Source organism: Ornithodoros turicata, unplaced genomic scaffold, assembly GCF_037126465.1.
Source record: "Ornithodoros turicata isolate Travis unplaced genomic scaffold, ASM3712646v1 Chromosome24, whole genome shotgun sequence".
NCBI classification, from domain to species: Eukaryota; Metazoa; Arthropoda; class Arachnida; order Ixodida; family Argasidae; genus Ornithodoros; species Ornithodoros turicata.
In genome coordinates this window covers 2,185,073-2,197,379 of record NW_026999345.1, presented here as the reverse complement: position 1 = coordinate 2,197,379, position 12,307 = coordinate 2,185,073, and positions in this window count along the sequence as shown.

Here is a 12,307-nt window from a genome sequence, read left to right as displayed (position 1 = left end):
TCACTACATCGAGCACAGGGGGCACATTATAATCCCGCACTTTGCTTCAAGTTCAAAGGGCAGTCCACACCTTACCACCTGCGCATCGATCACGATGGTGGATTGTCCCTGGTACGCCACGATGTCGGGGACGTATGTTTGTCCATTAGAAGCATGTAGTCTGGGCTCGATCTTAACGTGCCACTGCAACTGGAGCAAGCGCTGGGAGACGAACTTGACCAGGTTATTGTGTCTTCTTATCCTGGCGTGGTGAGTACGGTGACACTGTTGTAACACATTCGACAGGTCTCGTTCTTGTTGCACCCAGCTCTACAGGTAGTCGACGCATCCCTGCCTCTCTTGGTCCTGGATAGTGTTGGAGGGGCGTTGATTCGCAGCTTATTAATCTCTATGAACTCGCTGCCTGGGAGGAGCTTCGTCCCTTCCGCGATGAATCGCTGTGCAGAGGGAACCAGAGAGCAGTCACGTAGTGGTCGTCCATCGTTAGAAGAATACATGGAAGTCGCCCAGTAAGATAAGGCCCTCTTCTTCGAAGTTACGGCCTGTCCCTTGAAGGTCGTGCATCTCAGGGCGTGAGCTGTCGAGTACTTGATCAGGGAGCAAGAGGTCGCCTTCTTCACCATTTCTGAGGAGGAATAAGACAGACGGGAGAATCTGTCGTGCGACAAGTAGGGGATCGCGGTTCGCAGAAGGGGGCAATATCCCATATCCAATAGCCGCTGTGCGCTCTTAGTAGCCCAGATGCCTTTGTAGGACAGAGTGACGCTGCCGAACATGATTTCCTCCGTCGCTCCTGAGTCGTGAATCTGACTTCGGATCTCTTCGCGGTCACACTTTAATACTTTATGACCGTGGGCAAGGCTTAAATCAATGCCCGAACCCACGACTTGGGCATCCAGTACGTTGACGCTGTTTCCACGTCGAGCCACTATGTCGGGTTTGAGAAATCCCTCGGGGACCTGATACCTGGGTTCCACGGCAACGTTCCATCCTATCTCTTTCAAGCGTCTTGTTGTATACTCGACGATGTTGTTGTGGCGCCTGCATCTGGCCCTGTGGGTACGGTGACATTGTTGTAAGATGTGAGCAAGCGTTTCATGGCTGGTGCAGCCAGCTCTGCACTGGCGCTCACCATCCCGACCTCTTCGCGATCTTGTGAGGCAGGGCAATGCATTAATACGCAGTTTGATGATGTCGACGAACTGATGACCCTGAAGTAGTTTCGTGCCTTCTTGCACCCATCTGTGAGAATAGGGCACTCGAATGGCTTCATCTAGAGGGCGCCCATCGTTTGTGGCATAAAGATGCCTCGCCCAGTGTTTGTCCACCGCTTCCTTCGTACGCAGTGGTCTGGTCCCATCCAGGGAGAAGGAGGATGCCTTCGTTATTATGTCCCTGGCGAAGACGGTCTTCATCGCTTCCGCGACCACAGGATTGTCGGAAAGCTCCATTTTCTTGAATCAATGAAGTTGGATTGCGGGGACTGATGTACGCAGAGCAGGAATGCCCAATCCGCCTCTCTTCGCCGAAGTATGGTAATAAGCGCAGGGAATATCGTGCGGCAGATGAAGCCACCCTCTTGCAGCGCTTCTCGTTTGGTTGTCGAGCTTCCTCAGCAAAGTAATGTTCCAGCGTCCCAAAATCAGTCGGTGGTATAGTCTTGGAATAATGTAATAGCGTAAGGCTACCATCTTCTGTTGGCGTTTCAGTGGTGCGGTTGAAATTCTTTTGATCCATCCTGTAAGGTCCTCGGTTGCAGGTTTTGCTCGACCGTGCGGACTGAACGAAATATCCTTATACTTCCAAATGTGGCTCGTGCCACCAGTAGGTAAAGGGTTTCCATCCAATTGAAAGATACATCCCTCGTCAACCTTCAGTCTTTTTTGCCTTCCGGACGCCACCAGGGAAATAGTTACGGACTTTCCCAGATTTATGGAGAGGCCTCGAAGATGAAGAAATCTTGAGAGTTCTGAGAACCGGTCCTGCAGGCCACCGGGAGTTGACGCAACCATCACAACATCATCAGCGAAGGCCATTACATCCAAAGTGGCATCACCGAGTGGGAACCCAATGTTACGGTCAACTTGTTTGACAAATTCATCAAGCATTAAGTTGAAGAGGACAGGGGAAAGAGGATCCCCCTGTCTGACTCCGGTTGTAGGATGTACGACTTTTTCCCTTCCTTGGGAAGTCAGTAAGGTGGGAACATCAGTATAAAGGTCACTGAGATAACTGATGAATTCTTCATCCAGACCGGCCATCCTGGCGCCATGAATGATTGCATTAGTTGACACCTTATCAAATGCCTTGGAAATGGCTACTGTTGCCAGACAGAGAGACCTGCATCTTCGTCTGGCCTCCGCAAGGGCCGTGCTTAACAGCAGGACATTTTCACCGCAGCCGTCAACGGGCAAAAACGCTCGCTGACGATAATTGAAGTCGGCGAAGGAAATAATTATTTTGGCCAATATCCGGTGGAATAACCTTAACAATACTGAGGTCACAGTGATTGGTCTATAATCGCTTGCATTCAATGCGTCGGGCTTCTTCCTGATGAAAATAGTCCGGGCGTTTCGCAGGGTACAGGCACCCGCTTCAGGATGAGTAGGAGGTTTAAAACGACACGTAGAACAGTAGAGGGCACTTTCCTAAGGTTCCTTGAAGAGAAGTTGTCGGGTCCTGCCGAAGAGTAGATCGGAGGCAGGCAGTTCTTGATGTCTTGTGCCGTAATAATATACATGGGATTTACGTTGGACTGCGTCCTCTGTGGTGTTTGGTGCGATCCCAGGGCTCCAGAAGTAGTACCTGAAGTCATCACCTTCTCCCAGGTGTCGAGGAAGTCCGCCGCATCAAGGACTGCAGGCGAACCGTAACCATCCAAGATGCGGCGGACACAGTCGCTCTGGCGTGATTTAAACAGGGCCTGGGTTTGTGCGTAGAGGGCCTTTTTCTTCTTTCTGTTACTGACGGGTCGGCCCGTTTGGGCTCGATTCGAGTTTGGGTTCCGCCGGGGGCGGTTGTGAGAAGGAGACGACTTGAACTTGACGAAGACATCACGTAGATACGCATTTAGGTCTTCTGCGATGTCAGCACCCAGCAGCAATGTCAAACAACCGAGAGGCCTGGAAGGCCTCAGGGGGAGCTCTGTTAACCAGGTTCTGCAATTCTCTCATAATTGCAACGTGCCTGGAGGAAGGGCGCTGGGTGCGGGCCTGTGTAGGGGGTTCTCGGAGAGAAGAACTGGCACCCATGTCTTGCGTTGACTCAATCGGAGGGTCGCTATTCATGGCTGCACTGGGAGTCTGATCGTTGCCACGGGCTCCACGCCGGATTTCGTCGACAAGTTCCCTATACAGGCGATCTTTTCTATGAGATTTTATCGCATCCAGCCTCCGCCCAGGAAAAAGTTTCTGCAGTTCAGTTGATGAACCTGGGGGGGGGGGAGGGGGGCTGATCACTGTCGGCTAAGACGACTTCGGCTTAAGCCAAACGGTATGTCTCCTCCGCGCTCCATCTTGGTCTCGTTCTCTCTGTGCAAGCTCCCATGTCATGTTCGGTCGGATGGGTCAACCTTCTGTGTTGGCCCAACCCGTTGTTGGTACGAAAGGCTCGACCACATATATCACAAGGCCAAGGTAACATCTCAGCATCAGGTGTGTCAACATTAGAAGGATTTGTCATTGTTGTGGAATCCTGGTTGAGTATGTTGTCAGGATCATTTGTCCTCAGCTGAGGAGGGTCATGTTTCTTCAAAGCCATGTGGATTCTCAGTCCTTTCTTTGTCGAAAATCTTTTCCCACATGAACAGGGGAAGACAAGGGGCAAGTGGTTCTCTTCGGCGAGCTGTGACTATGGTCCAGGACGCGTGTTTTCACTAGGAGCTCCAGCCACTCGGCTGGGGCTTCCTCTTCTTTGCATTTCAGTGCTTGTGCCTAGTGACGATTAACCCCGCAGAGGTTGGCAGCCTCTGGGGAGCTGGGGTTGGGTCAGAACTTCGTTAGTTCCCTGCCCCGCCGGAGCGGTACCAGGGGTAACAGGTAGCACCACGAGAAGGTGGAGTTGACCACGTCCGCGCGAGAGGCTATGTATTGCGCATCATCATGGCTTGCAGCGAGGAGAATCGTATAACTCCGAGAGCAGATTATTCTTACTGCCGCGTATCACTCGTCTTTGAATGCATTGTATTTCAAACACATGGTGGGTATTCTACTTGGTCGTCCTTTGTGCCATTTAGCCATTGATAACGTTTATTCACCCGAAAAGGCGGGGGGATACACACATTCCTCCCTGAGATGGCAGGGAGTCACCATCACAAGCATTCACCGGGTCCGCAGTTAGGCAGGACATTACACGTTAGTTTGGCGCGTGGTCGCGGTCGCGCTTGTAGTCGCGCTTTTGAAGGCGCGCAAGCAGATTATTCTTACTGCCGCTATCACTCGTCTTTGAATGCATTGTATTTCAAACACATGGTGGGTATTCTACTTGGTCGTCCTTTGTGCCATTTAGCTGTAACTCTTTATTCACTGTACATAAACTGAATGAATCATTATCTTTTTTAAAGGAAGAGTAACCTTAAGGTTGGTAGAAGGTTGCACGACGAAACGTGCGAAAGCAATTCAGTGAGCCCAAGCAGACGAACAGAGACGGGAGAGCAACACCCCGCTTCGTCCAGCCAAACTCCCGGAGGGAGGAGAGAGCACACCTTTCCAGGATTCCCCTTGCCGTGAAGGTTACCGGCACATGTTGTACTTGTAAGGCGTCGGTAAGCTCAGCAATCCTCTCGGGAAACCCAGGGCAGGAGTACTTCCGGACCTTCTCCATGGCGAAGGACGACAGGTTTGTACTCCCCTCGTATCTGCACGTCAATGACATAGGCAATCCCGTTTCTGCAAAATGCCAAATCAGGTTTATAGACATTATCCAGGATCTTGATATGAGGTTCTTTGTACACATGCGTACCATCATGCTCCAGGTGACTCTTAATTTTCTGAACAATAGAGTCGTGTCACCTTGGGGCCGTGAGTACGGGGGCAAGCCTGCAACACGTGCTGTATATTCTCTGAAAGATTGCAGCCAGCACTGCACCGAGTGGTTTTATTCCGCCCTCTACTACATCGCACTCTGGTCGGTAAGGCGTGGATACGTAACTTAATCAAATCTACATATTCGGCCCGGGAGAGGAACCTCGGAGGGTCACGCATGCCCAAGAATTAGGGACAAAACGTAAAGCAGGCTTCACCTAAAACGGCTTCCATAGAGCCTGTGTATTCTGGAACGAAAAGCGCGTGCTACATATTCTGCTGGCAGCGCTTTGCATTCGTTCTCTAATGGCATCTTGCCTCTGCCAGGACAAAACTTTTGAGCAAATTTTTGGGCATGAATAGTGGCATCTTCAAGGCTCCATTCGGGTTCCAAATTTGGAACCTGTAAAGAAGCCTTCAATAGGCGCACGAACGCGAAACGGCGAAGCCTACGTTCAAGGCCACGCGCAACCACAGGTTTGGGAAATGGCTCGCCGCAGAAGAGACTGCAACAGATAAAGAACAAGAAATAACAATACGAGGAGCAAAGATTTGTGTGTTACTTCACGTGGTAAGTATAGGATATAAAAAACTAAAAACTTGACAGCTGTTAGGAGAACTAACATCGTTGAGGTTGTAATAAAGAGCAAACGTGTGTACATTATGGCTGTTACGAAGTCTGTTGGTATCTGCTAAACTGTGAGCAATCAAACAAAATATAAAATAAAGGTATGGTTGGAGTGAACGGCACAACAATATCAGTCAATCTCTTATCTTTGCAAATTAGTGAAGGGGGGGGGGGGTGATGGCAGGATAGGCTCGCCGTTGTTGGCCACACAGAAGTGGGCGTCGTCACGGCTATAGCAAAGAAATAAAAAAGAAAGAAAGAAAAAGAACGCAAAAGAAAATTAGTCAAGCTAATTAAGTATACCAGTTTAGTTGGCCATCGAACACTGATGCGACCGGCTAGGAAAGATATCCGAGAGGCCAGGTATTTCAGGCGCCCAAACGGCACGTCCGGGGCTCTCATAAATTTTTAATAACAACTGTGGCACCTAACAAAGGACAACCTGTATATCCTCATGTGTTTCCATACTGACTCGTTAAGAATTCAAAGGCTCGTCCGAGTAGACCGAATGTACAATCCTATTTATGAAATAGCGCAAAAAAGGACATGGTTGCGAAATTTGAGCCATACACAAATAAAAGATTTGACTAAAATTGGCGGGCTAAAGTGTGCCTAACGAACCAACATTCAGTTTGCTTGTAAAAACAATGTATTCTGAGGCACGATAGATCTGTAAGTTGAGTGAATGTTGGCGTGTATATGTCGCGGCGACGTAGATGGTGTCGTCTAGACGAAAAAAATGCTGAAGGCTTGAAGGCTCGGCAGCGCAGAGAACCTACGGATACGCGTGTAAAAGGAGGGAAGTAGGACAACCATGCACGCACGCGCATGACGCTGAACTATGAAACCGATCTATATATTCCGAAACTCCGAGTGGCTGAACACACCGTTTGTATAGACTGCGGTTTTGTTTCTCGACGTTGTTTCTTTCGTGACGTTGCACACATGCGTGAGGCCGACAACGGCAAGCCCTACCCACCTCCACCCACCCGGCTTTGTTTCTTCTTTCTCGCTGTCTCCTTTTTCCTTTACTTTACTTTTTTTTTTTTTGAGGGGGGAGGGGGGCTTATTAATACCTGAAGACAATTTATGATACAGCTATAGGATGTCACGCTTCCTCGCGAACGCAGGAGCCTCTCTAGGGAGGAAAGCGCAATTGTAAAAGGCGGTCACGTGTTCCGTTTGTGTTATAACCACGACCTACTAGATTATAACAACCATGTCATGCGCACCCCTCCCATGCGCCGCATGTTTGGAAGGCAGCGGTGGCGCTTCTGATCGTCCCAGTTATTGCTTCCTCAACTTCTACAATACTTTGTACTTCAGCTTACCTTAGTACTTCTGTACAAGCGGTGGACTTCCACAGATGTTTCATTCTGAGGTTGATTATTTTCATCATTCTACGCGTTTTCATAGGAGCTATCGCTGTCGTCTGCTACGGTTGTCGTACATACGCTTCTGCGAGTTCAGAATTCAAATTTCCATCGTCCAATCGTGCGCCAGTCCGCCAGGGCACGTCAGTAGCGCCCCTGGCGGATCGCGCGGACAGGCTCCTCATACGGTTTGCTGATTGTGACATGGTCGTTATAATCTAGTAGGTCGTGGTTATAACACATTACTCGGCTCTCTTTTGACCACAATAATGCTCGTTGCCCTGTCAATGTCATCTGCATTTTTTAGATACTGTAGATATGTCGTTCACCTCGAAACTCCAAAAAAAAGTTAAGAAGTCACGACTTTCTGTTGTTTTTGTTTGATTTGCGATTTTGTGGCGACTTTCTGTTGTCGTCATCTCTCAAAATCTATCTAGCAAAATCTATCAAAATAAGCACAATTTCTGGCAACGAAAAAAAAAAGAACATATCGTGCTGCGTTCTTGTCTTTTATTTTCCATACTTCATACAGCTAACGCCGTAGTGGCTCAAATCTATCCCTATTGCAGCATAATGCCGCGTGCTTTTCTTTTCTCCTGGCTTCTTTTCTTCTTTGCTCCTGGCTTTTCTTTTCGTCAGTGGAGAGGGTGCTAGCAGGTGTGCTGTCTTATCAGCGTATTTCCTCTGAAGATTTACTATCTTAATCCAGCCGTCGTACATGCTCGCGCTTTCAGCAGACTGCTTGGGACTGTGTCGTTCGCTATCGCGTCTTTTTTCCTTCGTTCATCTTTGTTTCTGTAGGTGTGAAGAAAAGTTTATTGACTGGTTGATAAGCATCTGCGTGCACCACGTAAAAGTCAGTTGTGTAGCATCGATTGCTAGTACGTATGAGTTGAATAAATACGAATGAAGCGCGATGAACATTTGATTTACACATAAGGGTTACCCTTGTATTCCCAACCAACCCTGAGGGCTCCCTATGTAACCTCTTGCCCTGAGGGAGGAGAATTTTGTTTCCCAAAGCGCCCGTATCTGCAAGGGGCGCCCCAAGGGCACGCGCCAGCCAAGTGAGCTCGCGAGCTCACTGTACGCTCCCTGAGGGACGCTCGCCTCGAAACAAACATGGATGACATGTGCATTTGTGGATCGCGTCGTGCGATCCGAGCGTTATACCCTCATTGTGGAATTGCCGTAGTGACGGTTCGACGAATTCGTGACTGGGAAAACCACCTTGTGCGGCACGACGAATATGAATTGAAAGAAAGATAAGTTGGGCGTGTGCATGAACACTACAGGCTATACTGAACATCAGGAGGGGCACGGACAATCCTGGCTTCCCTTGTCTGCCCATTCAGTGATTGTTACAATCTGGCCGTTTAGTACAACACACACACACACACACACACACACAAGGAGACGATGGTGAGATGTGTACATATCATATCCGCAATATCCAACAGTTGTACAACATCTGAATACTGACATGAAGTAGCCCACCATACATGAACTTTGCAAGTCAAACGCGAACAGAACAGGAGAGATACCAAAGTAGCAGACGACAGCCGTCGGAAGCGGAAATGAAGCGCGCTCCCGCGCATGCGTTTTTGCTTCGTTCTACGAGGAATCGGGCCGAATCCCCTTCAAGCCTCCCGACGGCCAGCTCTTCGCTGAGGGCGTGCACGTTTACGTTTGAGAAACGCATGCTGCCCTGAGGGGATGTTCGCCCTCAAGGGACCCTGGGCTACGGGCTCCCTGAGGGCAAAGTTGCGGGTGGTTTGGGAATAGGTTGCATAGGGAGCCCTCAGGGTTGGTTGGGAATACGGGGGTAAATCTTCAGAGGAAATACGCTGATAAGACAGCACACCTGCTAGCACCCTCTCCACTGACGAAAAGAAAAGCCAGGAGCAAAAAAGAAAAGAAGCCAGGAGAAAAGAAAAGCACGCGGCATTAGGCTGCAATAGGGATAGATTTGAGCCACTACGGCGTTAGCTGTATTAAATATGAAAAATAAAAGACAGGAACGCAGCACGATATGTTCTTTTTTTTTTTCGTTGTCTGAAATTGTGCTTATTTTGATAGATTTTGAGAGATGACGACAACAGAAAGTCGCCAGATAATCGCAAATCAAACAAAAACAACAGAAAGTCGTGATTTCTTAGCTTTTTTGTAGTTTCGAGGTGAACAACATTTCTACAGTATCTAAAAATGCAGATGACATTGACAGGGCAACGAGCATTATTGTGGTCAAAAGAGAGCATAGTAATGTGTTATAATACAAACGGAACACGTGACCGCCTTTTACAATTGCGCTTTCCTCCTTAGAGAGGCTCCTGCGTTCGTGAGGAAGCGTGACATCCTATATAGCTGTGTCATAAAGTGTCTGCAGGTATTAATAAGCCCCCCCCCTCCAAAAAAAAAAAAGAAAAAGAAAGGAAAAAGGAGAGAGCGAGAAAGAAGAAACAAAACCGCAGTCTATACAAACGGTGTGTTCAGCAACTCGGAGTTTCGGAATATATAGATCGGTTTCATAGTTCCGCGTCATGCGCGTGCGTGCATGGTTATCCTACTTCCCTCATCTTACATGCGTATCCGTAGGTTCTCTGCACTGCCGAGCCTTCAAGCCTTCAGCATTTTTTTCGTCTGGACGACACCATCTACGTCGCTGCGACATATACACGCCAACATTCACTCAACTTACAGATCTAACAGAATACATTGTTTCTACAAGCAAACTGAATGTTGGTTCGTTAGGCACACTTTAGCCCGCCAATTTTAGTCAAATCTTTTATTTGTTTATGTCTCACATTTTGCAACCATGTCCAATTTTTGTTTGTATTATTTTTTTTTTTGCGCTATTTCATAAATACGATTGTACATTCGGTCTACTCCAACGAGCCTCGAATTCTTCCGGGAGTCAGTATGGAAACGCATGAGGATATACAGGTTGTCCTTTGTTAGGTGTCACAGTTGTTATTAAAAATTTATGAGAGCCGCGGACGTGCCGTTTGGGCGCCTAACATACCTGGCCTCTCGGATATCTTTCCTGGCCTGTCGCATCAGTGTTCGATGGCTAACTATAATGGTACACTTAATTAGCATCACTAATTTTCAAAGATATGAGCTTGACCGAATGACAGCATCGTATTCCCTGGAGTCATTGTACAATCCTCGATAAACCTGGTTTGAAAACCCTAGCACGATCGTAGAACCTCAGATATCACATTTTCCTGTGCAAAGTAGTACATGTCGTCTTAAGCTGTCGTTGGTCCATTTTCTGCCGTTCAGTTTAGTTCTTTCTTGTGTTTTAATCCTTCCTTCATCATCTTCACATAATGTTCCATGTACAGTGGGGTAGGGTACGCGCCTCCGCGGTGAAACATCCCGCCTCATCGTCAGCATTTATTGTTGTTATTGTTGTGCCGTTCACTCCAACCATACCTTTATTTTATATTTTGTTTGATTGCTCACAGTTTAGCAGATACCAACAGACTTCGTAACACCATAATGTACACACGTTTGCTCTTTATGCCAACCTCAACGATGTTAGTTCTCCCAACAGCTGTCAAGTTCTTGGTTTTTTATATCCTATACCCTTACCACGTGAAGTAACACACAAATCTATGCTCCTCGTATTGTTACTTCTTGTTCTTTATCTGTTGTAGTCTCTTCTGCGGCGCGCCATTTCCCAAACCTGTGGTTACGCGTGGCCTTGAACGTGGGCTTCGCCGCTATGCGTTCGTGCGCCTATTGAAGGCTCCCTTACAGGTTCAAAATTTGGAACCCGAATGGAACCTTGAAGATGCCACTATTCATGCCCAAAAAATTGCTCAAAAGTTTTGTCCTGGCAGAAGCAAGATGCCATTAGAGAACGAATGCAAAGCGCTGCCAGCAAAATATGTTGTACGCGCTTTTCGTTCCAGAATACACAGGCTCTATGGAAGCCGTTTTAGGTGAAGCCTGCTTTACGTTTTGTCCCTAATTCTTCGGCGTGGTATCCACGTAGGCGGCGGGTTACCCATAGACTCGAACAAGCCCTTACCATCCGTAGTACACCATAACTTAGTGGCCCAATTCGAGCGCTGCGCCTCCTTAGTGACAAGCGTACTACCACCCCTATTGAGAATCCCCTGAAGCCTGAGGGTGTCTCTGGAGAATTGCGGGGACTCAGATACAGCTACCAGAAAGGAACCCTCGGGTCTTGTATTTATGCGCCGCAGACGACTAAGCCTTATGCGTGGAATGGCCAATTGAAAACAAGGGATGCCCAATCCACCATCCACGATAGAAGAATATATAAAAAAAGCACTAGGAATGTCATGCGGTAGGTGTAAAAAAAGCTTTAACAAACCGCCTAATACTTTTGTCGCAGCGCTGGAGGAGGGGTATTGATGTATCTGCCACAGACCAGTCGTAAGTCACCTTGGGTAAAAGATAAAACAGTAACATAATCAACATTTGATGCGTCTCAGGTTTGGCGCCCTCACAGCTTTTAGCTGTTCCTCGATAGAGGAGATTTGCGGTACCAAAACTATCAAGTTGCACCCCAAGATAAGACATGCGATCAGAAACAGTCATTACAGGGAGATCCTCTGACCCAACCTTGTATGTGGAATCCACAACCTTACATAATTTCTGGCGACCAGAGGGAGGAATTGTAAGCGTAGCAGATTTTGCCACATCAATATGTAGGCCGCGTGATGCCGTGAACAACGTAAACGCATCGAGCAAGTGCTGCAGGCCACCCGGAGTTTAATCAAAACAATATTGTCTGCGAAGGTCAGGGCAGCCACACGGCGTCCCTGAACTTCGGACCCGATATGAGGCGGGAGATCAGAGTTGAAAGCATCCATTACCAGGTTAAAAAGCAGGGGGGACAATGGATCTCCCAGCCTCACACCCCGTCTAGGGCGAACGTTCCTGCTGATCCCACCCATCTGTAACGTAATGGAGCTCAAACTATAGTAATTAATCAGATAGCTAATAAACATCTCGTCCACTCTACGACTCCGAAGGGCATGTTCGACCGCGGAAAAAGGGACGCTGTCGAACGCTCGCCGCAGGTCCACATTTGCCAGGGCAATACCCTTACACCGCCGACGCCCGTCCCGCAATAAGTATCTGAGCTAGTATATGTTTTCAAACGTCCCATCGGTAGCACGAAAGGCCCTCTGAATCTCATTAAGCGAAATGGAAGCACGGGGCTTGAGATCAAGGACCCGATGTGTGGTGCGCACTACCATAGAAGCAATGGAAATGGGAAATGGAAAGTGCTCGGGGGACGTAGT